At 38.9% G+C, this 5,181-nt stretch overlaps 1 pseudogene; it reads left to right on the top strand.

The window, feature by feature from the left end:
• Positions 1–1,666: 1,666 nt before the first annotated feature.
• Positions 1,667–3,449, top strand: LOC138048929 (uncharacterized; annotated as a pseudogene).
• Positions 3,450–5,181: the final 1,732 nt, after the last annotated feature.

Here is a 5,181-nt window from a genome sequence, read left to right as displayed (position 1 = left end):
GTTTTAACAGCTTCTTTTTGTGACTTCGAAAGTTCGCCGTGATCATGAGAGTAGTTTAATGAGTCTACCAACAAATTACCAATCTCTGGCCAAAAAAAAAAGATAAAACTCTTTGGAGAGTCCCTCATTCCCAGGGGCTTTGTTATTTCCAAAAGTAGAGAGGACTTTAAAACATTGAGAGTATGTTAACTGGCCATCACATATTTCCTCATATCATCGTTTAATTTCGGAATTGTTAAGGAGTCCACCAAGAATGGGCAGTGGGTATCAGTCTGAATTCCTGTCTTTTCGTCATAAAGATTCGAATAAAAATTGTGAACTTCATCTAATATGATATTCGCGTTTGTTATCTCTGCACCATCTGAGTTTAGCAGCCTCCCCAAAAAACTTTTCTTTTTATTATGATGTTCTAATTTAAGGAAATATTTTGCATTCCTTTCACCTTGTTCATACCACCTGGCGCGCGACCAAATTATCGACCCCCTCACCACATAATCGTATTCTCTCTCGTAAACCGTTTTGCAGGCTTCAAGGTTTTCGAGGTTCTCAGTAAAAGGCGCCTCTGCAACTTTTTCCCAGCATGCCATTAGCTTTCCTTCAATTTCGTCAATCTTACTTTTCCTTGCACTAGCTTTTACTTTACTATATTTAATACTATCTTGACGAATCTTATACTTGATATAATCCCATTTAATTCTTTAATCTTCACAAAAGCTTATTTCTTCTAGCCATAGAGGAAAGTTGTCGCGCATTCTCTGGACAAACATTGGGTCGTCTAGGAGACTGATGTTAAGAAGGAGGGACCTCTGGGCTGGTCAGCCAAAGAATCCACCTCAAGAACGATAGCGGAATGATCTGATTTGATGCTAGTAATAATATCAATTTTGGCTACATCGTCCTGGGGCAAGTCGCTAATGAACCAGTAGTCCAGTCTCCTTTGGATAATTGGTTTTCTTTGACGCCAAGTGAATTTTTTACTTTTTGGGTTACGAACTCTCCAAATATCTACTGGTTATACTGTATAAGTAAATCTTCCAAAACCTTAACTGATTCTTTTAAAGTAGTGATCCCTCCCGAGCAATCTAAAGAAGGTTGCAAGGCAACATTGAAATCTCCCCCAATTACAAACTTATAATTGGACTCTCGGAGTACCTCAACGGAAATAAGATCAGATAAAAGGAAAGGTTACGTTTATACAAACGTTGCAGCGGCGGAGATCTAACCCGAAGGTCGTGGCTTCAATTCCCACCCTGGTCAGAGTTTTTCTCTGTCCTTGTGTGGGACCATTTCCATCAGTAGGGCTAACGCTCACATGGTTCATATGGGATAGAAATCGAGCACTTCACATTACACCCTATTCAGTTAACTCTGTTTAAGATCAGATAAAGCCTGGAAGAATGAGGATTGATTCGACGTTTTATAGAGTTCTAAAGTGTGACGTCACGTTGCCATGGCGCTAAAAAAATCAGTTCTAAACAACTCAGATAATCTCTTGCGCGTGGGTCAAGTCGTGTTTGTCTCCGCTTTGTCTTGAGGTCAAAACGCTTATTAACCCTGTGTTTTAGCACAAAAGAGGCCACAAAGGAGAACAGAAAGGGTAAAAACGACAAAGACTATTTGATCATTATCGGTTTTTGCCCAAAGAAATTTATCAGAACGGACACAAATGGTCTACTGCTTTGCTCCGACGTGCAGTCATTCATCAGAAAGCCACACTTGGAAGTTCTTTGCATTTCCAAGCGATAAGAAGGAAAAAGAGGAATACAAACGATGGATCCGCCTGATAAGGTTTGTTATGGCACTAATAATTATCTTTTTGCTAAAAGAACATCATACATTTGGCAGTTTTTTGCGAGTGTGCGATTTCCACCGACTCGGAATACTGAAGTTATTTTAACAAATGTTTGATGAACAATCGCAGGCAGTGTTTAGTTTGTGGTCACTGAGTACGTATTTTCCTTGCATTTTGATCTGTGAAAAACCTAGAATACAACTGTGCTAACACGTGTTTGCTTTCAAAACGTATAATTTTTCAGTGCCCAAATTATTTCAATGTTGTTTGTGTTATGAAAAGGCGGCCGCCGCTTGATTTATATAATCTAGAGCTTTTTGAATGGACTTCAGGAGTTGAAAAATTTAAACGAATTTTGAGTAATTTAAATCGTGCCAAGTATTTAAGATTAAGTTCCGTTATATGTTTCTTTGAAATAGGAGGAAAGACAGAGAGCCAAGTAAGCATTCCAGAGTGTGCAGTTGTCATTTCACGGATGGATATAAACAATATGGGCCCACGATTTACGAAAGAAATCGAGATAAGATATTTCCTAGTGAAGGAGGACCACCAAAGAAAAAGAAAAAAGTAACAGCTGAAAAGAAAACTGTGAAAGAAATGATGGCTGAGGCAATCAGAGGATCTGAGCAGCAGCCCACTGATAATGACATCAAACAAGAATGTTGCAACAAGACAACAAATGAGATAATACTGGAAGCAGAATTAGATCAAGCCAGGGAGGAACTTCAGGACAGGCAAGAAAAAGAAAGCTACGCACAAAAACACTACAACGTTTCGGGACTAAGTGCAGAGGTTCTTAGAATGGAAACAGGGCTTCCGACGAAAGACGTTTTTAACATTGTAGTACTTCATGCCTTAAGATTCAAAGATTGTATTGATTATTATTCCGGTTCGAGAGTAGAGTCCATTAATTTTGAGTACCAGATTTTTATTACTTTAATGAAACTCAGACAAAATTATACCAACCTGCACCTTGCACAGCTTTTCAGCTGCAGTGTGGCAACAATAGCTAATATTGTGACCACTTTCATTCATGTTTTGCATTCTATATTGTTTCGTGACATCATGACAACCATTCCATCCAGTGTTATGTGCACCATCTTCTTTTTCTGAGTTTACGTCTTGCAGAATTGTCATTGATTGTACCGATGTGGAGATTGCAGCCCCGGGGTTAATGAGTCAGCAAAATGCTACCTATTCAAGCTACAGGGGCATGAACTCTTTCAAAGTAATTGTTGGGGTTGCACCAAATGCAGTAATAACTTTTGTTAGCAAATTGTACCCTGGGTCTATTTCTGATAAAGCCATAGTACAACAGTCAGGTCTGTTGAACCATCTTGTTGCAGGGGACATGGTTTTAGCCGACAAAGGCTTCCTTATTCAGGACATTTTGCCAAATGATGTTTCTCTCAACATTCCACCTTTTTTGAATAATGGTGTTTTCACTGAAAGTGAAGCAAAGAAAACAAAATCCATTGCTAGAGCAAGGATCCATGTAGAGAGGGCAAATGCAAGGTTAAAGGATTTTAAAATTTTAACTTTCATCCCATATTATTTAAGATGTTATGCTGATGTTATTTTTCAGTTATGTGCTGCACTGGTTAATTTACAATTTCCACTTATCAAAGAGGGGTGTGAGGGAACAGAGTTTGAGTAATCTAAGTACATGTTTGCCTGTTATCAGTAAACAAAAATCATGATCATTGTATGGCAGTTCTGAGTCAGTCGAATCACCTTTCTTCAATTATGTGTATGCTACTAAACACATAAACACAGACATAAACAATTAGTCAGGATGCCACTATTATTGCAAGACATTAAATAGTAAACCTTATTTTATTTTTCTTAGTACAAAATTATAAAGATTAAACAACTTGCACTCTTGACTCTTTGCTACTCAAATTTACAATCTTATTTCTTATCTCTTAAAAATTTAGTCCAATGGCCCAATACATTCCCCAAATCTCCACTGGGGCAATGGTTACACTGCATGACAGTGGTGGAGAAAAGTTACCCGTTTTGCCTTCAAAACGCAACCAAAGTTGCTTGCTGTTAATCTGCCCCTTCTCGTTAAATGCCAAGTTGGGTTGTTTCTCTGTTCAATTGTAATGTCACCTATTTTAAAAATGTACTCATCTGGAATCTTTGCCTGTCTTACTAAGCAATCAATTTGTTGCTGCGATCCTTGTGTTTTAAGAAACTCCTCCGAGTAAATGATATCCTCTATTGTCGGAATGGGAAGCTTACTGACAGTAGCTGGTTCAGAGCTCATAAGCCAACAAAGGCCAGTAAACCTCCCATACTCCTTTAGGTCCCTGTAAAGGGCAGACCGATCAGACTGGGTAGGGTTTCTTGACAAACAGGAATACTGTTTTGTTGGAGGGAACATTTCTTCGACGGCTTGCCAAGAGAGTGGTGTGCTTGCTTTGCGTTTCTTCCAGTTGCATTCAACATCTGTTCGGCTGAGGTTGTAGATGCCATGAATGAAAAGTGCAGCCGCATGGCTGCACTTAAACTTCCCCCTTGGACACTCACACTCACTTGATCTTATGGCATTCTCACTATTTAAGTAAACCTAGGAAATCAGAAAAAACGACGCTTATGAGCATGAAAAGCAACTTTCAAATACTTCTTATAAAGACTCCAAACAAAAGAACAATTCCTTGCATCGAACAAACTAACACACCAATGCACATCGAACGAACTTAACAACAAAGTATATCGATGGCAAAGTTTGCGCATCTACTTATTCCACAATTGAATTATTACGGAAAAGAACTGCTATCAACCTAAAGATCTCACTCAGAGGCATTTCAAAGCAGCAAATAAATAACAAGCGACGTTTGTACTGTAGTGAGTGTTCGTTGAACCCTTTCCACTCACCGCGACTTTGTAGACTTTGTTTCGCATGCTTGCGTGCACGTCTCTTCTTAAGATACCATGACTATACGTAAATGACTCCACATGACCTGATTTGTAATGGTTTTCGCCCTTCTTAATAGACTTCTGTTCTTCCCTGAAGAAAGAAATGAGCGACGCGATCGAGAGTGCCGACATTTTGTATGGATTCGGTCACGCTTTGGGCCTTTGTTTAGAACTGATTTTTTTAGCACCATGGTAAAGTGACGTCACCGCTTTAGAACTCTATTTGGCGCATATATATTTATTAAAAGAAAAGGGTGTCTTGAATTATTGATTCTACGATCAGATACCTGCCTTCATTGTCAACACGCGACGATATAAGCTTGAAGTCTAACGACTTATGAACAAGGATAGCCACCCCACAGCTATGATTAGAACCATGCGAAAAGAAAAACTCACCGGGTCATTGTTTTCTCCAATGATTAGCAATTTCAACCGTGCTATACGTTTCCTGTAGAAAATAAATA

Source organism: Montipora capricornis, chromosome 5 (genome assembly GCF_036669925.1).
Source record: "Montipora capricornis isolate CH-2021 chromosome 5, ASM3666992v2, whole genome shotgun sequence".
Lineage (NCBI taxonomy): Eukaryota > Metazoa > Cnidaria > Anthozoa > Scleractinia > Acroporidae > Montipora > Montipora capricornis.
Note: the sequence above shows the minus strand (reverse complement) of the source record. Positions and strands in the feature narration are given on the sequence as shown.